The 24,377-nt window shown below is 41.6% G+C and overlaps 2 long non-coding RNA genes across 3 annotated transcripts in view; one reads left to right on the plus strand and one right to left on the minus strand.

Moving 5' to 3' along the window:
* The first annotated feature begins 6,135 nt into the window (after positions 1-6,135).
* Positions 6,136-24,377, plus strand: part of LOC125155256 (uncharacterized) — a 315,444-nt gene continuing 297,202 nt past the window's right edge. For both annotated transcript variants that reach the window (XR_007148103.1, XR_007148104.1), the window contains exon 1: positions 6,136-6,187. This is a non-coding gene — a long non-coding RNA (uncharacterized LOC125155256). The remainder of the gene's footprint in view (positions 6,188-24,377) is intronic.
* LOC125155258 (uncharacterized) lies at positions 9,560-14,728 on the minus strand. Its single transcript, XR_007148106.1, has 3 exons — positions 14,557-14,728; positions 9,699-9,803; positions 9,560-9,607 (listed from the first exon to the last, which is right to left on the minus strand). It is a non-coding gene; the product is annotated as an uncharacterized LOC125155258 (long non-coding RNA).

Consider the following 24,377-nt stretch of genomic DNA (forward strand, 5'->3'; position numbering starts at 1 on the left):
GAGAGATCAGTCACGAGTCTTATAGGTCTCCCTTTATATGTGAGGGCACGTTTACCCCTTGCTGCTTTCAGAATTTTCTCTTTATCCTTGTATTTTGCCAGTTTCACTATGATATGTCGTGCAGAAGATCGATTCAAGTTACGTCTGAAGGGAGTTCTCTGTGCCTCTTGGATTTCAATGCCTTTTTCCTTCCCCAGTTCAGGGAAGTTCTCAGCTATGATTTCTTCAAGTACCCCTTCAGCACCTTTCCCTCTCTCTTCCTCCTCTGGGATACCAATTATGCGTATATTATTTCTTTTTAGTGTATCACTTAATTCTCTAATTTTCCCCTCATACTCCTGGATTTTTTTATCTCTCTTTTTCTCAGCTTCCTCTTTTTCCATAACTTTATCTTCTAGTTCACCTATTCTCTCCTCTGCCTCTTCAAGCCGAGCTGTGGTGGTTTCCATTTTGTTATGCATTTCGTTTAAAGCGTTTTTCAGCTCCTCGTGACTGTTCCTTAGTCCCTTGATCTCTGTAGCAAGAGATTCTCTGCTGTCCTGTATACTGTTTTCAAGCCCAGCGATTAATTTTATGACTATTATTCTAAATTCACTTTCTGTTATATTATTTAAATCCTTTTTGATCAGCTCATTAGCTGTTGTTATTTCCTGGAGATTCTTCTGAGGGGAGTTCTTCCGCTTGGTCATTTTGGATAGTCCCTGGCGTGGTGAGGACCTGCAGGGCACTTCCCCTGTGCTGTGGTGTATACCTGGAGTTGGTGGGCGGGGCCGCAGTCAGACCTGATGTCTGCCCCCAGCCCACCGCTGGGGCCACAGTCAGACTGGTGTGTGCCTTCTCTTCCCCTCTCCTAGGGGCGGGATTCACTGTGGGGTGGTGTGGCTCGTCTGGGTTACTTGCACCCTGCCAGGCTTGTGATGCTGGGGATCTGGCGTATTAGCTGGGGTGGGTAGGCAAGGTGCTCGGGGGCAGGAGGGGCAGGCTTAGATCGCTTCTCCTTAGGTGATCCACTTCAGGAGGGGCCCTGTGGCAGCGGGAGGGAGTCAGATCCGCTGCCGGAGGTTTGGCTCCGCAGAAGCGCAGAGTTGGGTGTTTGCGCGGAGCGAGCAAGTTCCCTGGCAGGAACCGGTTCCCTTTGGGATTTCGGCTGGGGGATGGGCGGGGGAAATGGCGCTGGCGAGCGCCTTTGTTCCCCACCAAACTGAGCTCTGTTGTCAGGGGGCTCAGCAGCTCTCCCCCCCTTTGTCCTCCAGCCTTCCCGCTTTCCGAGCAGAGCTGTTAATTTCTGACCTCCCAGACGCTAAGTCGCGCTTGCTGTCGGAACACAGTCCGCCCGGCCCCTCCGCTTTTGCAAGCCCGACTCGGGGGCTCTGCTTGGCCGGCGAGCCGCCCCTCCGCCCCGGCTCCCTCCCGCCAGTCCGTGGAGCGCGCACCGCCTCGCCGCCCTTCCTACCCTCTTCCGTGGGCCTCTCGTCTGCGTTTGGCTCCGGCGACTCTGTTCTGCTAATCCTCTGGCGGTTTTCTGGGTTATTTAGGCAGGTGTAGATGGAATCTAAGTGATCAGCAGGACGTGCGGTGAGCCCAGCGTCCTCCTAAGCCGCCATCTTGCCGCAACTCCAAAAGCCTCTCTACTGTCTTTTATCTGAATCACCCCTATTGTCCATCTGCCATCAGTGGCCTCAGTTTTAACAAAAGTGAGAAGGAAAGAGATTGAACTTGGGAGTCAGAAGGCCTGGGTTTGAGTCCAGCCTCTGCTACTCAACTAGCTATGTGTGTGACCTTGAGTAAGTGATGGGGAATATCTTGAGATTCAGTTGTGCCCTCTTAAAATGAGGACACCAATTCCTATTCTTTTTTAAAAAATTTTTTTTTCCAACGTTTATTTATTTTTGGGACAGAGAGAGACAGAGCATGAACGGGGAGGGGCAGAGAGAGAGGGAGACACAGAATCAGAAACAGGCTCCAGGCTCTGAGCCATCAGCCCAGAGCCTGATGCGGGGCTCGAACTCACGGACCGCGAGATCGTGACCTGGCTGAAGTCGGACACTTAACCGACTGCGCCACCCAGGCGCCCCACCAATTCCTATTCTTATGATTTTATAGGAATATTGTTAATGCTAAATGGAATGAAGCTACTTTGTGAGGAATGGCACTTCTGAAAATAGGTCAGTGGAGTTGTTATATTCCTCAGCAACTCTCCTGATAAACTCTTTACCTTTTGTTTTGTTTTGTTTTTAAAGTAGGCTCCATGCCCAATGTAGAGCTTGAATTCATGACCCTGAGATCAGAGTTGCATGCTGTGCTGACTGAGCCAGTTAGCCATCCCCTGATAAAGTCACTGTTAAAAAAAAAATTCTTACTTGCTGTTTTAGTTTGTACAAAATCAATCACCCATAATCCTATCATATTATGTATGAATGCCATCAAACGTAAAAACACTAGTTAGAAAGAACAGATAGATAAAGATTCTGAGGTATAAAAATAAAAGTATAATATCTTACATTTCATAGCCTTTAAAACTTTTCTCACATGACTTTTGCTTTTATTTTTTTTAAACATATAACGTAATACACATGAAAGCAGTTGGCATGTGTCAGCTTCTCTAGAAATGTTAACTAAATATACTGAATACCTTCTGTGCTCATTATGTTTACAGCCTTGTGTGATGCCATTTTGGTGCCTATGTTTTAAATCATGACATATAATTAAATAGGGTACTGTTTAAACATTTGCCTGGGGAGAGAGAATACTTTATGTTCTTTGTTGTCCTTATATATAGTTAAAACCCCCAGCTTAACCTGGGCTTGTCTTGGGAGATATGAGCTGCTTAGGGAATCCCCCCTCCTCCAGCTGCTCATTACAGAAGGGATAGAACTTCTTGGTTCTCATATCATAGCCTTGGCTTTCTGTGGGTAAACCACTTCAAAGAGTGTGAGTTAGTAAGAGGCACCCTTGATGTTATCGAACTCTGAAAGTGTCCACACATGTAAGGCACCATATACTAGATAAGCACCTTTGCAAAGGAGACTGGAGAGTCAGATGGGCATCTATTGTTATCTCGAATACTTCTCTGGGTAAGGATCTTTTAGTTTCACTTGGTTTAGGTCTTAGTTTTCTCACACACACAACCCTAACACCACACCCGCACCACTTCCAGTCTGTGGAAGGGAACTTGGTGCATATTTTCTGGAAGGGAAGGTTCTAGAGCTTGTTCCTGATTGGAAGAGAAGGCAGGTGGAAGATTCAGGAAGTTACAAAGGTCTCTGGCCTTAAATAAATGAACTATGATTCTAGAGCTTCATAACAGAGATTAAAGATTGTAGACTGAAGAAATTGGAGGTTCCAGTAACATGAAATGTGTTCTATTCTCCTCACTGTGTCTTCATTGAGAAGAAAAAACAGCTTTGACTCAGTAATGAGCAAGAGACACAGAAGTGTTAAACAGAACTCTAAGGTGTGAGCTGCAAGGGAAGATATTTCAAACCTCAGCATCCTCTTTGCATCGTTTGGGTGGGTTGTGTTCTGGTCTCTAAGAAAGTCTGGAGGCTGCTGCAGAGTTCTGGGAAGGTGGCAAAGAAAAGACTGCAATGCAGGGAACTTTAGCACTCTGTTCTTGGGTTACTTGATCGTGTTGACTGGTATAGCAAATTGGCTCTTTCTAACTTTCCAGAAGAATGTGAAAAGACTGCTCTGGGAAGGGAGTGGGGGTGCAGTCAGTAGAGGAGGTGGCTGGATCCACATTTGAAAGGAAGGTGAACTTGGGGTATGTTTTTTTCTGCCCTACCTCCAAGCCCACATTGCCATACTTTAGGGCTTACAAAATGGGTAAGAATATCAACTTATTTAAAAATAACGGGACATTTATTACAGGACTTATTCCTGCCCTAAGCCAAGCCATGAAGTCAATAAATAACAATAATAGTTGCAATTTATTGACTCCCTTTTTGTATGGATTATGCAAAGCATCTTAGATTTATTTTTACTCATCTTCAGAACTCTGTAAGTCGAGTGTTACTAACTCCATTTGGTAAGTGAAAAAACTGATTTAGGTTCAGAGAAGTTAAGTGACTTTCCCCAGGTCACAGGGTAGCAGAAACAGAATTCAATACCAGGCTTTTTCTGAACCAAGGAAACTTACCTAAATCAGGTTCATACTCCCCCATTATAATGTCAATATTCTTTTTTTTTTTTTTAGATTCTGTAATTGAATCAATGCATTTTTATTTCATAGGAAAAAGTGACTATCTTTCATGAATAGGTACCAAGATCATGAATTCAGTACTGTTATTCTTTTTTTAAAAGTTTATTTATTTATACTTTGAGAGAGAGAGAGAGAGACCAGGAATGGGGCAAAGACAAAGAGAGAGGATCAAAAGCAGACTCCCCACTGTCAGCATGAAGCCTGATGCAGGGCTAGAACTCATGAACCCTGAGATCATGACTTTGAAGTTGAAACCAAGAGTTGGGTGCTTAACCGACTGAGCCACCCAGTTGCCCAGTACTGTTATTCTTTTTTTTCCTGATAAAAGCTTGAGATGGATATTAGACACTTCACAATTTATGATGATTAATTCTATAACAATAACTTGTCTTACTCCCATTTGTGTTTTTAATTTTCTATAAATATATATGCTTATATAGCAATGTTTAAAAAAATAATAGGCAACTATCACAAACTGTATGCCTTTTTTTCAGCAGGTGGAGAATTCTGTTCTGACAGAACTGATAATGTCAATATTCTTCATTCATTCTACAAATTTTTATTATCTTATCTTATCGAGAAAGAGAGAGAGCACATGAGCAGGCAAGAGGGGCAGAGGCAGAAAGAGAAAGAGAATCTCATGCAGGCTCCACACTCAGTGTGGAGCCCTACTGGGGGCTGGATCTCAGGCCCCTGGGATCATGATCTGCGCCAAAATCAGGAGTCTACTGCTCAACCCATTGAGCCACCCAGGCGCCCCTCTACAAACATTTACTAAGCACCCACTAGGTGCCATGCTTTGTTTAGGGGATACAGTGGTGTACAAGACAGGTAAGTTCCCTGTTCCTTTAAACTTATGTCCTAGTTAGGGGCAGGGATGGTGGTGGTAGTGGAGAAAATTAAAAAAAAAAAAAAAAAACACAAAAAAAAAAACCAAGCAAAAAAATACACAAATTATCACTTGATAAACACAATGTAGGGAATTAAAATAAGGTATTGAGATAGAGACTAGATAACTACATTAGAGGGAAGGCCTCTCTGAGGGGGTGCCATTTAATATGACAAGAGACACAAGAGGTGCCATTTAAAGTGACTCTCGATCTCTGTGGTGAGTTTGAGCTCCACCTTGGGCATACAGATTACCTAAAAAAAAAAAAATATATATATATATATATATATATATATATATATATATGAAATGACAAGAGCCAGGAATACAAAGATTAGGCTAAGAAGGTCTCGGGCAGCGATGACAGCCTGTTCATGTTATTTTGGACAAAACAATGCACAATGCATTATTGTGCAGGACTGTAAAGCACATAGCAATATGCATAGCAGTTTTAAGTGCTTAAGGGCCGTTGAGTTCCCTCATTACTGAGACAACTGTCAACCCAACTGAACAGGTAAACTCACACAAATTCAAGTCTGCAGAAATACAGTTGATTGCAGAGCTGCAGAGCAATGGCTATTGTCAAAGGCGTGCCGCACCAAGCTCCAAGCGGTCCTTTCAGAGTTTGAGTCAGGCTGCATTTATGGGGCAGAGTGCAAAGAGCGGGAAGTCCAGTCAGAGTCCAAGCAGTACATTCATTGGCTTGAGGATGGGGAGAGATTCTTGGCGGATGCTCATTGGTCAAGAGGTAAGCGTCAGTCTCCCATAAATCACGCATCTACGAACCTCAGTCTCGCGTGGTCTTAGCCGCCTCCTGAGGGCTCATGCTTGAGATTCCGTGTTTTTCTATTCTTCGGTTCAGTTTGACTTCGAAGTCCTCTCGGGCTGAAATCCTTTGAGGCAGCCGGATGTGTCCCACATACATTTCCAAACTTGCCACTGAGGGTGGCTCTTTCATCCCTCCGTGTTGAAAGCCCCCAGGCAGGCGCCGACCTCCAAGCAGGAGCAAGTTCGGCGTGTAGCACAGAAGGAGCGATGGCCTGTGAGGCGGAGCGTGGCAGGGAAGCTGCTGGAGATGTAGACTGAGCCCGAATCAGGTAGGGCTCTCTGAACTGGGCTGGGGGTTGTGGAGTTTCTGGTCAGTACTATGGGAAGCCACTGAAAAGCATCATACAGGGGAATTGGAGGGAAGTGGAAACATTTGATCTACACGTTGGTAGTAAGAATTTTCAGGCCTGTGGATTGGGTGTTGGGTGCATGGAAAAGAGATGAATCAAGGATTACACCCACTATTTTCTACTGTTTCCTTTACAGCATCTATTGTAATTATTTCCTAGTCTTTTTTTCTTCCTTTGTGTATTTTCCCAGTTAGATCCATGTCTACTTTTCTTCTGGTGCTTAATAAATATGTGTTGAGTAAATGATTGAAAAGAGCGCAATGAACACTCCCTTCACCCCGTAACACAGACCGACCTCTTGCTCTCAAGTGGCTGTGTACAGAGACCCATCACCACATTGCTGAAGTCATTTTTCTACTAAGGGACATGTAGTTCCTTCCCAGAGTTTCGCTATTTCAAAAAAATGCTGGAAGGTCATGTTTATGTATGTGTCTGTGCATTTCGGCTAGTATTTTTCTCCAGGATCGAAAAGTAGAATTGGAAGGGCTAGTCTTAAGCTATATGTTATTATAAATTTAAATGGGTATTGTCAGTTTGAGTTCTAAAAAGGTGTACAACTTACATTGCCACCAACACCATGTGAGTGCCTTTTCTCTGTACCGTTTTTTGTTTTTTTTTTTTTTAATGTTGATTATTTTTGAGAGAAAGCATGAGCCGGGGAGGGGCAGAGAAAGAGGGGGACAGAAGATGCCAAGCAGGCTCCATGCTGACATTAGAGAGCTCAATGTGGGGCTGAAACTCAGGACCCCTGGGAGATCATGACCTGAGCTGAAGTTGGGGGCTTAACCGACTGAGCCACCCAGGTGCCCCTCTCTGTACTGTTTGTATTAGCATTTGTGAAAATTCTGCAACTAGCAGGCAAAAGATTGTCATTATAATGTACGTTTCAAAAAATATTTTTAAAGGTGAAACTCTTTCATTTTTAGTTTTATTTATTGCCATTTATATTTCTCCAGTGAATTACCTAAAACAATTTATTCTTTAAAAAAATTAAGCTGTTGTCTTTTTATTACTGGTTTATAGCAACTCTTTTTTGGTATGAATGTAAATCTTTGTATGTTACATGTAATATACATATTTCTTCCCCTGTCTGTTATCATCATTCATTTAGAAATGTTTGATTTAAAAAATGTTTTTAAATGTTTATTTATTTTTGAGAGTGAGATAGACAGAGTGTGAGTGGGGGAGGGTCAGAGAGAGAGGGAGACACACATCTAAAGCAGGCTCCAGGCTCTGAGCTTTCAGCACAGAGCCTGATGTGGGGCTCGAACTCATGGACCATGAGATATTTGATTTTTTTTTTAAAGAAAATCTGTTGTTTTCGTCTTGTCACACATAGATTTCTCTCACCCTCTAAGTGTATATTTCTCTATTGTTTTCTAATATAAAATTTTCATTGTGCTTTAGCTCCATAATGTATTTAAAAACCCACTTTTGTATACTGGTAGGTAGGTAGTAAGCTTAACTTTTTCAAAATAGATAACTGATAACATTAACAGCACCATTTTTTAATTTACCACTCTGTCAAAGTGACAGTGCTAGTAAAGTTAACTTTTTCAAAATAGATAACTGATAACATTAACAGCACCTTCTTTTAATTACCACTCTGTCAAAGAGACAGTGCTGTTTTAGCGTAAGCCTTCTCTTATGCTTGGGTTTCGTCCTAAACTCCCTCTTCTGTTCTCTAGATCTCTTTGTATTGGAGTCATGACTGTTTTAATAACTGTCTTCATGACCATTTTTCTTCAAAATGTTGTTGGCAATTTTTGTATGTTGACTCTATACATAGACATAACCAACTCATCCAGTGTTCCCTCCACCAACTTCTGTGCCATATAATATTGGACTTTTTATTGGAATTGATTGAAATTACATCCAATTTATTATAGTTTAATTGGGGGGAAATTTGACCACTTTATACTACGTAGTCTACCCTTATAAGAAAATATGGTATGGCTCAGCGCTTACTGATTATTTTATATTCCTTCAGGAAAGTTACAGTTTTCTTTTTCTTTTTTTTCTCACGTATTTGACATGTAATATTGTGTAAATTTCAGGTGTAGAACAGGTTAATTTGAGATATTTACTTATTTTATTGAAGTGTAGCTGACATACAGTATTATATTATTTTAATGTGTACAATGTAGTGATTCAGTGTTTAGTATATAAATTATGAAATGATCACCACTACCATGTTACTATGTAAAGTTGTTACAATATCATAAACTATATTCCTTATGCTGTACATTGCATCCGTATGTCTTATTTATTTTATAACTGGAAGTTTGTACCTTTAAATCCCCTTCCCACATTTTGCCCATCTCCCCACCCACCTCTGGCAACACCAGATTCTCTCTATGAGTCTGTTTCTGTTTTGTTTGTTTTTTTATATTCCATATATAAGTGAAATCATGCAGTATTTGTCTTTCTTTGACTTATGTCCGTTAGCATAATAACCTCTAGGTCCATCCTTGTTGCCACAAATGGCAAGATTTCATTCTTTTTTATAGCTGAATAATATTCCATTGTATATTGGAATTGTACGTGTATATGTGTACCACACATGTATACCACATATGTATATGTATATCACAACTTCTTTATGCATTACTCTAACAGTGGACACTTCGGTTGCTTCCATATCTTGGCTATTGTAAATAATGGTGCAGTGAATATAGGGGTGCATATATCTTTCGAGTTGGTGTTTTTGTTTTGTTTGGGTAATTACCCAGTCATGGAATTACTGGATTGGTTGGTAGTTCTATTCTTAATTTTTTTGAGGAAGCTCCATACTGTTTTCCATAGTGGTTGCATTGTTGTGCTTTCTTTCCTACCAGCAGGGCACGAGGGTTCCCTTTTCGCTTCATCCTCACCAACACTTGTTATTTCTTGTCTTTTTAATAAGAGCCATTATGACAGGTGTGAGGTGATATCTCATTGTGGTTTTGATTTGCATTTCCCTGATGATGAGTGATGTTGAGTGCCTCTTCATGTGTCTGTTGTCTATCTGTGTGTCTTTGGAGAAATGTCTGTTGAGGTCGTCTGTCCGTTTTTTAATTGGGTTGTTTGTTATTGTTTTTATATTGAGTTGTATACAGATATGTTTATGTCTTATAATTACTGCAGGTTTTTTATAAAGGCTTGTGCATTTCTCAACTTTTTTCTATATGTTTTATAGTTTTATATCCAGCTACATTATTGAAACCTTAGTTCCCAATGGGCTAGACTTAAAACAATTAGTTTTTTTTTTCTCTTACTCTTTGATGCTTTTATCTCCTTTAGCCGCAACCATCCAATACTGCTTTGTCAAAGCTACAACCATCCAATACTGCTCTCAGTCTGTTATCCAGAAACACATAATAAAATATTAGCTGTTAACTAAGGTGTTGGCAGATAATTGGGAAGTTAGATAATGGCATTCATTTCTTACCCTATTTGCCCTCGTGCTGAGTGCTCATTTCCTCTGCTTTGCCTTGACCCTTTCAGACTGCATTGCCCAGGCTTCTGGGGCACTGGTGAGAGACTGGAGGGAGGGCTGAGGAAGGAAGAAGTCATTATGGGTTATTTGTTTTTACCTGTGATGCTACTGCAGTCCTCATGAAGGAGTCCATCTCCCGATTTTGTCATAGTTTTGCTTTAACAGACACCTTCCCTTTCCTATCTCTATTTGTCCATTTCCTAAACCATTGCAATGGTTTTCTTTTTAATTTCAACCTACATCAAATTTTTATGTGGAAAATATGTTAATTTTAAAAGCTACATATCATTCAACAGATCTGCTTTGAGCATCTACAGTGTGTTAGGCATGAAGATACAGAAATAAAAGAAACTGCCCTTGTTCTCAAGGGGTTCACAGGTTAATGATGAGGTGCTAAAATCCTGCACCTAGCTAATTCCTTGGGACAAATGCTGGGAAAGGAGTAAACGCAAATACTGTAGCAGCACCAGTAAAGGGCCCCTAACTTAGTCGTAGTGGGCAGGGAAGGCTTAATAGCGAGGTCCAGTTGAAGCTACTTAAAAAGTTGCTTGGGAAAGAAAGGGTAAAAACATGAAGAGGTAAGAGAGCATGACCCATTGTGGTTATTGTCAGCACTGTGTAAGGCTGGAGTATAGAATATTTGTGGGGGTAAACAGAAGGTAGTCCAGAAGTAGGGTATCTCATGAAGGGCTTTACATAGTATAGTGAGATAGCATTTAGTTACACATTAACTGATGTGCTACCTTCCCCCCCCCTTTCTAGAGCCTAGGAACCATCCTTCCATGCTACAATCATCTAGGATTGTCTATGTTTACTGCCCTAGGACAGGCTGTTCTAGAAACAGGAAAATAAGTTTCCACCAGACTCTAATCTGTTTAAGGAAAGGACTTATCTCCAGGTGTCCCCAAAGCCTGCAATAGCTCCTATTTGTACTTAATCAGTGATTGTTGAATTGATGAAGAAAAGAATCAGATTCTTGGTGGTTGTGTTTCAAGAGCTTATTTTGAGTTCTAAGGACCCATGTTCTGAAGTTTCAATAGCTCATGTCCCAAAGGCACAGGTCATCAAGTTAAAGACAAATATTCTAGATTTGGAAAAGCAGAAGTCAGTTAGAGATAGTTTTTTGTATACCAGACTAGATGATTGTTTTACCTTTGGGGAAATGATGTACCCTGATGGAAAGCAGTGATGTTCACTGGAACACTAAATGCTGATATGTGTTTGTGAAAAGGGACCTTTTCCATACCCCTTTTCAGGCACAGTCTGGAGATGGGAAGAACATATGATAAGAATCTTATATGAAGTCAGGGGGGTCAGAGAGCAGATGATAACTGTGCTTATAATCTCAATGGAGCCAGGAGTAGTGACAGTTTTATAGAAGTTTCCCTCCACTCTGCATAGTATGGGTGTAGTGGAGTAGACAGGACCATGTGCAATAGTTAAGCAGAAAGACCGTGTAGAATTTCCTTTTGCCCCATAAAGCATGTGAAACAACTACATATGTTCTGGATGTAGCTGAGAGAGAGAGAGAGAGAGAGAGAGAGAGAGAGAGAGAGAGAGAGAGATACTGACAGACAGATGGACACCAACCTGAGGAAACATAATAGGTAGGGCAAGGAGAATGTAGCTGTGTCCTATTATAGCCCAGCAACTATAAATTAGGTGGAATTGATGGTGTCTGAGCTGATGCTAAAGGACCCAAGTGAACACCAAGGGCCAGGTTTTTCTCCTTCGCTTCCCCTTGCCTTGGTACACTTTACAACCTGAGATACTTAGATGTATCCAGGTGGAAGGGTGGGAAAAGAAATCCTGAATTAACTGAGAAAACCCTGAGTTAAATTAAAACTAAATTTCCTGCAGCACTGGAATGAGAACACAAAATAAACATTGAGATGAATGATAAAATAAAGAAAGGTGTGTTTGCACACTCCTGCATTTTTAGGCTGAGATTTTTATCATTATTATGTTATTAAATATGGGCTTACGTATGCACAAGATGGTGGCTATCATTCCTTCATTCAGCTTTTACTAGGTACCACATGTAGAGAGTGAGGTGAGGTACAAATATGAATAAGACAGACTCCCTGACCTCAAGGGTTGCACAGTAAAGTTGGGGAGAATAGCATGAATAGAGTTACAGGGGGATATAATGGGATCTTGCAAGAGTGGAGCAGAGTATAAAATTCATGGGAACTTTAGATAGTGTTTAAATCTATTAGAGGGATTCAGTGGTGGCTCTTTGGAGGAAAGAGGTTTTAGCCAAAACATAAGAGATGAGTAGGAGCTGGGCAGGTAAACATTTAGGTGGAGCGACTAGCATGTGCAAAGGCACTGAGGCACGAGAGAGTATTGGTTGTTGAGAGATGTACAAATGTTTTAGTGTTGTCTGAATGAATATGTTGTGGTGGTAGCACAGGGTGGGTAATGCGTAAAGACAATACAGGGCAGGTCATAAATGAACTTGTTAATCACGCAAAAGAATTTCATTTCGTTAGATAGAAATCAATGAAAAAATTTCAGCAAGGGGGCAACACAGCACCGTAACCAGATCTACCTGTTGAAATAATCACTTTGGCAAGGTAAACCAGACTTGAAATTAAAGGCAGTGAGATCAGCAGGGAAGACTTTTGGACCCCTAGTACTTACAGCCATGTTGCAGATTGCTGTCATTTATGAACGTCTACCTTTTTGTCAGGCACCTTACACATTTGTTCCATTTTTTCCTCATACCAGCCTTATGGGGTGGCTAGACCTACGAGTCAGATGACCAACAAGTTTCCAAAATTGTTATCCTTTCCACTCAAATATTCGTCTCCACTGTCAGCCCAGGAAAAGGATGCTGAAGGCCTGGATGAGAGTAGTAGTGGAGAAGGACATGAGAAGCCTGACGTGGGAGATATTTAGGATTCAGTGATTAATTGGATGTGGGGATAAAGGGAGAGTTAAAGCCTGGGCATATAGCCACATTTCCTGTTAGGGCAGTGGGTGGGTGGTAGAGACATTTGACAGGAGATAAAAACCAGGAGAGGAGCAGGGTCTCTGGGGAGGGTGTTGAGTTTTAGATATGTGCTTTTTGGTGTCATTCATGACATAAAGAATGGGGTGATTAGAAGTCTGCGTAAATTTGGTGGAAGGATAACTGCAAGGGGAGATGGAGATGCTGAGAAATTATGCCCCAGGCCACTAGACCCCTACAGTCTTAACTGATGAGATCTGTCTTCATGAGATACCTCTCTCACCCTCTGGAGTGCATGTGTCTTACCAAGGCTTCCAAAATACTTGCTGTTTCTTGGCTGATTAACTTGGTGCCATCTGTAGAATAGACTAAAGTGATATTCTTTGGTGTGCTCAGATGTGCCAGCCCATTCAGAGTATATTATGACAGAGGGAGAGTTATAGCCTTGGGGCAAGGCCATACACAAAGACTGTTGTCCCTTCCATATGTGAATGTGAACTGTGTCTGATCTGTTGTTTTGATTAGACAGAAAAGAACTCATTGCCCAGATCAATAGCTTGTACTTGTAGCTGAGACAGCACTAACCTGCTCTAACAAAGCTGTGGTGACCTCACAGTTGTCACCACAGCTGCACTTAGAGGTAGTATTGATGGAGTTTATAGCAGTCCATTGTCATCCTCCAGGATCCACATGGTTACTTCAAGAGTCAGACTGGTGAATTAAGTGGAGATATGATGAGGACTGCCACTCCTGCCATTGTTCCCAGCATGCAGTAATGTTTCTGATTTACTGTCTTGGCTGAAGGGTGATTGGTGGTGGAGTTTGGCCTTCCCCACTATAATGTGTTAGGTTGCGAATGACCCTAGTTATCTGTCAGGTGGCTAGGAGGGAGGCAGAAGTAAATTTTGATATTTGCAAGTGTTTTCTTGCAAAGCAGAGGCCTTTGTGTCATCTTCAAGCAAGGGGAATGTTAACTTTTAAAAAGGAGGAGTAGGCCTCTTTTAGGCCCAGAACGGGCCTGGGAATCTGGTGTTTTGAGGTTTTTGAATGCCTTAACCCAGGTGTCCCATTTCCCAGTCTCAGGGTGCCATTTTTTTCCAACCTGGGTCCTTGCTCTGGCATAGTGGACTTGCCAGAGTTGAGATTAAATTTCTCTGGAGCCTGTTAACTTAGACCTGATGTTCAGATGGCTCTGTCCTCCAACTTTAGGGGTTAGAGTCTCTTTGAGGCTGCCAAGAGGCCTCCTGACTTTCTCACTCTTCAGCATTATTAATATTTTGGACACGATCCGTCTTTGTTGGGGGTGGTGTTGTCTTGTGCACTGTTGGATGATTAGTAGCATCACTAGCATGTACATACCAGAGCCAGCAGCACCCCATCTTCTCCCCAGTTGTGGCAACCAAAAGTATCTCCAGAGATTACCAAATGATTGCTCATGAGGGCAAAGTTGACCCTGTGGAGAACCACTGCATGAGATAAAAGGTTGTTAGGGTGGAGCAAGGTGTTATGTGCTTCAACTGTCCTGATGTCATATGCCCTCCGCCCTCTCCCCTGATACAAAAAAAAAAAAAAAAAAGTGAACCTGATTCTGTTCAAACCTTAGAACACATTTAACAGGTGTAGTGGGTAATGTAGTGCACTGCCCACATTTCCCTTCAGGACTGAGGTAATCATTTCCCAGCATCTAAAAATGTTGGCCACGGAGGGTTCACAGCTGAAGAAGATTGCCCTCAGCTGAAGGAAGCTGCCTTGTGCAGGGTTTCACACCCTCTTTGTAGGCACCTGCATCTAGTGACCGCTTAATAGGATAGTATGCTGTCTCTTTGCCACAACAACTTTAAAGGGCCATCCTACCTCCAGAGCTCCCGTGGGATAGGCAGTGGCCTTTGCTGCAACTTCACTGCAGTTCACTTTCTCTCTGTGTAGAGTCTAGCTTCTTTCACTCAAGTGTTCTTCCTGAGAGCAAACCCCAATAAATAGATCTTTCACACGTCTCTCTCTTAATGTCTATTCCCAGTGAACTCAACATAAGAGAGTTGGTCTGAGGAAGCAGACAATAAAGTAGAATTTTAGAGTGGAATAGCTCACCAGCCAGCTGGCACTAAGGATCCCATGACCAGTGGGAGGGGAGTTCTAAGACCTGGCATGTCATAGTAGTGCAGTTGTTAAATCTTTTGCTGGTGGGGAGCTGGGATGGGAAGCAGTTGAAGGGAATGTGTTGGCAGGTGCAGTATCTCAAGCATTTGAAATGTTCAAGGGATGTGAAATCATTAGGATGATGGACTTAGATGGCCGAGTGCTGAAGAAAGACAGTTAAGTCTGATGATGCAAAATGTTAGTAATGCTGAGGTTTAGAAGCCCTGATCTGATGAGTTCAAATATTTATGAATTAACTGTTTCATTAGGGTGTACACATTCTATAATTGTGTCCACATTTATTAGCTGGAATTCTGTTTTTAATAAAGGAACTTTTTTAAATTTGTCATTATCTAGGTTTCCTTGATTATTCTAACATTTTCATTTTAGGGTAATAGAATAGCTATGGAAAGGGTCAGTAGGAAGTCAGGGAATCATTACAATTTTTTCTGCAGGCCTAAATTAAGTATAGATAATTGCATAATTTAGGAATGAGAACCAATAAGATTTGGCAATAAATAGTTACTGAGGGCACGCAGAAGTTAGAATGACTCTTGGTTTTCTCACTGGGTAGATGACAATGCCAGTCATTTAGAAGAGAAAAACAAGGCAGATGAGAGATTTGGAGACATTGAGTTTGAGAAGTGTAGTAGATGAAGTGATCATTCAGCAAGTCTGCACTTCCTCTTTCTTAGCTTCTATGAGAAAACTACTTCTCTGAGCCTTTGGTGTTGTGCTTGGCTGCATGACGTGCTTTCACTAACAGAATATGGATAGAAATGATAGTGTGCCCTTTCAAAGGCTAAGCCATAAGAGGAACTCTGTGTTTCTACTCAGGGAAGGAGCATCCAATCCCTACCATGAAAATAAAAGGTCCCTTCAGTATGGGACTCAGAACAAACACATACGGAGTGGATCTGAGCCAAAACCACAGCTTAGAGCAGAGCTGCCTAGTTGAGCCCAGTCTAGGTTGGCTGAATTGCAGTCAACCTGCGAATTCATGAGCATGAGAATCAGTGTTTTTTGCCATTGAATGTGTTATGTGTTATTGAATGGTAGTGTGTTATTTGGGAGTAGGATGGAAACAAAAACCCTGAGGGTCACACAAATGAAAATATGTAGTAAGGAGTTGTTATGTGCAATTCTCAAAATTAAGTGAAGATCACAAAGGGAAAATGAATAAGGGCCAAAGACAGAACCTTAGGTAAATATTCACATACTGACCATTTGTCATTTGGACAGGCTCAGTTCTGAGTATTGAAGGTATTTCTTTATTCTGTGATATTATGTACTTTAGGATATAAATGAGGGTATGTATTACTATAATAATTCCCTGTATATGCCACCCAATCACTTAGAGCTATAATATGCACATGGATTCTCTGGATTACCTAGAGAAGATAAAATAGCAATCTGTACATTTCTTCCTGAATACAACGCTTTCCCTCCCAGGGCGGGTCTTTCATTTGATTTTGAAGGGAAATGGATCCTAATTCTCTTGGTTTTCCATTCTAGCTTGTTTTCTTGGTGGGGTTCTGCTTCCACAGCAAAACATCTCTTTAGACTTGTAGGTCTGTTTCCATCAGAAACCATTCTGTATGTCAGTCTTAGAGACTGATTAGTCAGTTTCTATCCATCTTTCCTCAATAGCCAGTTGAGAAAATTTTATTTATTTCCTTTATGGCATTGAAAAGTCAGTTGTATTCTTCAAGGGTTAGTTTCCATTTTTATGTTAGTGCTCTCTTTTCCCCTCTCCCGCTTCCCCACTCCCTCTTCTCTCCTTTTCTTCTCCTTAAGCCCTTACCCTCTCACCCCCCAACTCTGCCATTCGCTGCCATTGGTAATGACATTTTCTGATTCCTTCAGGTACTATGAAGAGGATTAACTGTTGTTTTTACTCTTGTGTACCAACTCTACAGGTACATAGATTTTGTTTGTTTGTTTGTTGTTATTGTTTGCCAGTAATATAATGTTCCCCTTCCTTTTAAATACCACAGTTCCTGTTAACTGCTACAACCACAGTAGCATCATTGACCACAAAAATGCTTTTATTCTGGTGGGGCCTGGAGCCTCTGCTCCAAGTCTTGATGGAGACAGACACAGAATTATATTTAAACCAACCTCATGAAGTGGGTTGCAGATGCTCTTTCTCCCAGACAACCCTTCAGAGCAACTTCCTGTTCTCATGAGGAACAAACCCGAATGAATTACTTTATGCAGAAAAGACAGAAAAAAGAGAGAGTCATTTCCTCTGCTGAGATTACGACTTGACACTCATTCATTTAAGTCAGACGTTTAATAGAAAGGGGGAAGTTCGGACAGACAGCTAATTATGGAGAAGATGATGCGTTTAATTTTAGAAACACTGAATTTCAGTATCTATGGAGGCCAACTAGTATTGGGATGCATGGTATTAGTTTGTCTTTTAGCATGCTGAATTTGAGGTCTGGGGGGACTTTTATGTAGAGGTGTCCAGTTGACAGGACTGACACACAGGGGAGACGTCAGGGTCACCGTTACAGATTTGGGTGTTATTCTTGTTTTTAAAGCTCTGAGAGGTGGTAGAGAAACACATGGACTGATAAAAGCAAAGGCTGAGGATTGAGCCTTGGGTTGCACCCAATTTAGCAGAAGGAAGAAGTAAAACCAATGAAAGAGAAAGATGAGCATGTGTAGTAGGGAAATTGTGACAATACAGTCTCTTGCCTGCTAAGGCGGATAGAATTCTGCGAGTGTAGGCGTAGTTGTGAGTGTCTCTGGCTAATGAGAGACCGGGAGCATGAAAGCTGAGCAAAAGCCATCTGACTTGATGACCAGGAACCACTGGGGACAATTGAGAAGCTAGTTTCAGTGGACTGGCATGAACTGGAACTGAGTGCCTGTGATTAGGGAGAGATTTAGTAGTGAGTAAATGGGGGAGAGGGAGACAGACAACCTTTCAAAAATGCAGGCAGGAAATGAAGAAAGAAAAAGAACTCCAGGATTAAAGTCATTGTTACCAAACTCCGGTGAAATGACTTCAGGGCTCTTCACTGCTCTGGCCCTGGGATGCCTTGGATTTTGTGATATTTGTTGGCTGAGTAGGCTCCACACCCAGTGTGGAGCCCAGTGCGGGGCTTGAACTCAAAACCCTGACTGAGATCAAGACCTGAACTGAGATCAAGAGTCAGACGCTTAACCAACTGAGCCACCCAGGCACCTCTGATATTTATCAGCTTTTAAAAAATCTGCTGTTTGTTATGATTTCTCATTCTAAAGAAGTGTTCCCTTTAGTACCTTATTTCATGTTTTTCAGTTTATATTCTTTTTCCTAAAAGATGCTACTCATATCGCCTAAGCTTCTGGTCCTCTGGAAGCTTTGGGTCCTTCCCACCTTTGGATCCTTCCCAGCAAGAATCTATGTTCATGTAACAGATTCATCAGTAAGGGGATTACTTCTCTCTTGTCTTCTTGGGTCCAAGAACAGTTTTGGTAGAGATGACTTCTAACTTATGTTAGAACATGTTAATATGGTGGTCGTGAACAAGCACAGCAGTTAAGTTGTCCTGAATATTGAAAGCGTACTTTATTTTGGCTCCTCTCCATGTTGGCCTTTCTTCCTTTCCTTTAACCTCCTATTAGCACAGACTGGTTGAGCAGGTTAGTTACTAATACTTTGGAAGATATCTTAATGGGTGTGATTGAATGAACCTTTGTCATCTTGAAGTTCTATATTTGTTGCAAAGAATAGGACTTCAAGGATAAGGGAGGCAGGGCTGGAAGAATCAATTAGTATCTGGGACAAGGCAGGGGAAGTGGCGGCAGAGAGAGAATGGCCATGGGGAAGAGGTGAGTAGCTCTAAGGAAGAATAAGTGAGCCAGCCATCATAGAGGTTTTGTCCAGGTAAGGGGTCTGGAGTAGGGGTGGCTGGATTTTCTGGGATTGGCCAAGGACATGGGCCCAGACTCACAGGACAAGGGAAGAGTTGAAGTTATACGGGGAGGATACACAAGAAAGAGACAGAAGTGCAGAAAGTGAGGTGATGTCAGGGGTGAGTGTGGCTGCCTCAGAGACACCTCCAGAGCACCCCGCTCACAGGAAGAGCTTGTTTGATCACTGACTCATTGTGGGCCTGCTCTTCCTGTGCTTTAGTTTCCCCTTCTGTAAGATGAGAAGCACCACAAAGGGCTGTGCGGAGGAAAAGCTAAGAAAAATAGACCCAAAACACTAGTGGTAGATACATTCTCCTATGGTTTCTATGGCAATAATCTTGGGCTGAAGTTTAAAAAAACCATATAAAGTGAGTAAAATACTTGTCTACTTGTTAGTAAAGTGCATTTCAGATTGAGATTTTTCTCTTATGAGGGGTTGTTGCTAAAAGAGATAGTTTTCCTCAAGAAAACCCCCAGTCTCAGGGTCTCTACTTTGTCATTGAAATGCAGAAGCTGAATTTGGCACATATTTTTTGCTGTAATGAAATAGATGGTAAACAAATATTAGTTCTCTCATGTCAAATAATATCTATTGAGTACCTACCATGTGCCACCATGCCAGCATTGTAGTTCTATCTCTGGTGAGACTGCAGATAGAAAGGGTAGATTCAGCCTTAAATAAGTGTAGCAAGGGGTACCGCTAATTACAGTCACATGAGACTAAGGCTCTGTGTATTCCACAGGTATGCTCTGACAGATCAGACAAGGAACAGGATCGCAGGGTACAGATGTCAGACAAGTTCCACAAAGGAGCTGACACACGAACTGGGCCATGGAAATGTTCAGTGAGGAGGGGCTCAGGGAGCGAAATGAAGGGCAGGAAGACTTGGGAGGAGGATTTTGCACTTTGGCATTACATTCCAAGTCAGATTATTAGAATGATAATTTCTTAGAAGCTGACACCATATCTGATTCATCTTTGCATGTCCCCGTGACTTTTCCTAGACCTTTGCCCCCAGTGGAGCCACAACAATTCACTCTCTGGTCTAAAAATGATTCAGTAGCCTTCCATTGATTATGAATGAAATCCAGTGCTTTCTTCTGGACTTTGAAGCCCTGCATGAAATGTGTCAATTTTGAACTGCTCTTTCCTTCTTGCCATGTGACTCTAACACTTGTTTTGTGATTGGCTGTTCTCCCTCTCCAGGTTTCCATGTTTCCTCAGAGGGGTCTTGTTTGACCAGCTTATTTAGGTAGGCTCCTCATCCTCTATCATGATTTTCTTTATTGTTGTATCCTATTACTAAAATATTTATTGAATAAATTAAATGTTGATTCAAATAACAATAATGATATTAGCAAAAGTTAATATTTGTTGAGTGCTTATTAGATACTGGGCATTATGCTTTTTTTTAATTTTTAATTTTTTTGTAACTTTTTTTGTGGCAAGGATACTTTAGATCTATTTTTAGCAAATTCCAAGTACATATTATTAAGTATAGTTACCATGTGGTACATTAGATCTCTAGAATTTTCTCATATTGCAACAGAAAGTTTGTATGTATGCTGTATGCTTACTTTATTATAGATACTACCCCATTTAGTCCCCAGAGTAAACTCATGAGGTAAGTAGTATTATTATTTCTATTTTACACAAGAGGAAACTAAAACTTGAGAGGCCAAGCAGATTGGCCCAGGAAACACAACTAATGATATAGTGACAGTTTAGAAATCAGGAAGTCTGACCTCAGAGCCTGTGCTTTTAAACATATTTACTTAATACTTTTTTTTTTAACGTTTATTTATTTTTGGGACAGAGAGAGACAGAGCATGAACGGGGGAGGGGCAGAGAGAGAGGGAGACACAGAATCGGAAACAGGCTCCAGGCTCTGAGCCATCAGCCCAGAACTCACGGACCGCGAGATCATGACCTGGCTGAAGTCGGACGCTTAACCGACTGCGCCACCCAGGCACCCCTACTTAATACTTTTAAATACTACTTCTTGAAAGTGTATAACTGCACAAAGCATTAGCAAATGATTACTATATATTTATTTCAGAGCAGCCTTGTATTCTGTGAATTTTTGTTATTCAAAAATTGTTTTAAATGTTTATTTATTTTTGTGAGAGAGAGAGTGTGCACAGACACACAGACACACACACACACACACACAAAAGAATGGGGGAGGGGCAGAGAGGGGACAAGATGATCTGAGGCAGGCTGTGTGCTGGCAGGAGGGAGGCTGATGCAGGGCTCAAACCCATGAACCATGAGATCATGAGCTGAGTCAGTCAGACGCTTAACTGACTGAGCCACCCAAGTACCCTTGTATTCTGTGAATTTTTAAATGATCAAGGATATTAGTTTCGAATATTTTGCTACAATTTCTATTATCATCCATGGCATCAAATAATATTTTGTTCATTAGCAAAAGGAAAAATGAACTGAATTCTCTCCTCACATTTTCCTTGCCCACAATTTATGTGATGCTAATGGGCTTGTATTCAGTGGAGAGTTCCCAAGCAAATGCATCTCAAACATTTCTGTGCATAAGAATTACCTGGGGATCTTATTAAAATGCAGTTTTTGATTCATTAGGCCCTGATAGGGTCTGAGAGTCTGCATATCTAATAAGCTTCCAGGTGAGCTGATGCTGTTAGTTGGGGGTCCATACTTGAGCAGCAGGGTTCTAAGGAATGAGTATAACATCAAATATTTGGGTTTTTTTTTTCTCTCCTCATCAGGGGAAATAAGTTCTGATAATTGGGCATCTGGGTACTGATGTTGGTAAGGACTGAGGATTAGGATACATAATTATACTAGAATTTAATCTCCAGGAGATCAGGGTTCTTTTCTGTCTTCTTCACCAATATGTTCTGAGTTCCTGGCACAGAGAGCTCCATAATTGTTGAAAGAAGAGAATTTGTCCTTGCTTGGGGAGAGTAGATAAGAATTTATAGCCTCATTCTCCCATTCCTTCCCAGTTTTGTGGTTGAATGGAATCTACATACCTTTTCATTTTTTTTAGGAAAGTGAAAATCCCTTCCTATATAGCTACTCACCTGAAGAGAGGCATAGGAGACCTATGTGGGAGAAGGAGAGAGAAAATGGGATCCCAAGACTTGAACTTCTACTTTGATTAGTAGTCAAGTCCCTTTTGGATTTGTCTTCTTTCATTTAAAGCCACGTGCAGAGATGGTTCCCTAATGCTCTGGAATTGAGAGGGTTCCTGAACACATTCATTCATTATGTATGTGAAAGCACCATTCTAGGGACTTGAGATGCGTTGGTGAACACACAAAGAAAACTTCTATCCTCATGGAACTTTTATTGTAGCTAGTGGAGACAAATAATAAATGAATAAGTATATGTGATAAGGAGATAAATGAATAGGTGATAAGGGGAGACATCGATCAGGGTAGACAAAAAGACAAAAGGACAAAGGAAGTGTAGATCAAGGTAGGAGAGTTAGTTACAAGAGTATGAGGTGGAGGGAGGTCATAGTATTAAATAGGGTGGTCAGAGTAAGTCTCATTGAAAAAATGACATTTGGGTAGAGACTTGGGGAGAGTAAGGGAGATTTTAGGGCTTTGTCTGTTACCAAGCTGAGGTGACAACTGGTGCAAAGGGACCTGAGGTAGCAGAGTTGCTGGCATATTCTCAGGATAGCAAGGAATTCAGTGTCAAAAGTGAACTGAAGAATGAGGAGAATTATAGCAAGTAAGTCCCTCATCTACTCCCCTTTCTTTAAACTGTCCTGGTGATTCAGGATGATGGTGCCTGTTATTACGCAGATTTATTTGGAACTGATGGCCAAATAGTTTCCCCTTACAAATATGGGATTCTGATTGGTTGTTCTTGGTAAGGGAGTACAAGGGTAGAGAAGGAATCAATTCATTTAACAGCTTGTAATTTTTTTTTTTAAGTTTATTTATTTTGGGAGAGAGAGAGAGCGAGTGAGCAAGTGGGACAGGGGCAGAGAGAAAGAGAGAGAGAGAGAATATCCCAAGCAGGCTCTGCACTGTTAATGCAGTGCCTGATACGGGGCTTGAATTCATGAACCAGGAAATCATGACCTGAGCAGAAGTGCTTAACTGACTGAACCAGCCAGGTGCCTCAATCATTCAACAGTTTAGAGTAAAGACATGGATTGGTAGTGGGGGGGATGAGGCTTAAGATTAAGTTCTGGTTGACACTGTAACCTTGGCAAAACACCTCACTTTTACCTTTTATTTGTAAAAGGAGATGACTGGATTTGATAATCTCTAAAGATCTTTTCTCATAGTGACATTTACTTCTAAGGGTTACTAAAAGCCCTCTATTAGCACAGTCAGCACTGTGCTAGGTGCTTCAAGCACCTTCAGGAAGTTTGTAGTCAACTTGGTAAGACAGGATCTATATATAAAAGTGAAAGTTCCATGGGCATCTGGGTGGCTCAGTCGGTTAAGTGTCTGACTTCAGCTCAGGGCATGATCTCACAGCTTGTGAATTCGAGCCCCGCGTTGGACTCGGTGCTGATGCCTCAGAGCCTGTATCCTGCTTCAGCTTCTGTGCCTCCTTCTGTCTCTTCCCCTCCCCAACTTGCTCTCTCTCTCTCTCAAAAATAAACATTAAAAAAAATTTTAAAAAGTGGAAGTTCCAGATCAGCCCTGTGAGATGAGGTGGTAAGAACCATTTCTAGAAAAATATCTGGGTCCAGAGCTGGATTCACATCCCTTTAGAGATGGACAAGTGGAGCTGGCAGAGAGACATGGACAAAGGCAAGGAATGGTAATGTTATTGGTGTTCTCACTATAGCTGAGCAGATGTTTGATAGGGGAAAGTTAGGAAACAAGTTAACGGACGGGGCCTGTACATCTTTTTAGTATCTTATTTTAGTCCATAGCTGTGATACCCCCCTCTCAACAAACTATAATTTTGAGTCATTGAGAAGAAACAAAACTAAAAAATTATTCATCCTTTTGGAGGTAGCCAGCCTACCTCTTCCCTGCTCTGGGTAGTACTTACAAAGAGGGTACACCCAGAGATGTATGAAGCACTGTTTAGATAGACAGGGTCAGACTTCAAGGAGAGTGCTCCTTGGTCCTGTGCCATGGCTTACGTGTCTTCCCTGTGCAGGGGGAAGGCATTTTTTGTAGTATTCACTTGGATAAGTCCCCTTATTAATTAAGATATCCATAGCATATGCAATATGTACATCTTCTCTCCACTTCTATAACTTTATACCTTGCATAAGGAGAAGGAATACAAGAGGAGCTTGCTGGCTTACCCAGCTCAGAGCCACCCAGACAACTCACAGGTGAAACGCTTGTTTCCTGGGAGAATCTATAGGAACAAGCACGTGTGGATGTGGAGGGCTGCTGAACAAAGGGGCCATGGCACAATGTACTGAATGAAAAATGCAAAGAGAGCGCCTTGGCTGTGCTCCCTTCCTCAGCCACTTTCCCAATCTACATGACATTCTTTTAGTGATGTGCTTATGCCCTGCATCCTGGCCCCTTCCAAGTACACTTTGTTACCTTCCACAACTTCACTTCAGGAGACTGGCCTGGGCTTGTCTAATGTTAGGTGAGCCAGTTGTTAAAACCAGTCCTCCAGCTCCTGACCTTTCATTCTCCTAGCTTTA

Source organism: Prionailurus viverrinus, chromosome F1 (assembly GCF_022837055.1).
Source record: "Prionailurus viverrinus isolate Anna chromosome F1, UM_Priviv_1.0, whole genome shotgun sequence".
Classification (NCBI taxonomy): domain Eukaryota; kingdom Metazoa; phylum Chordata; class Mammalia; order Carnivora; family Felidae; genus Prionailurus; species Prionailurus viverrinus.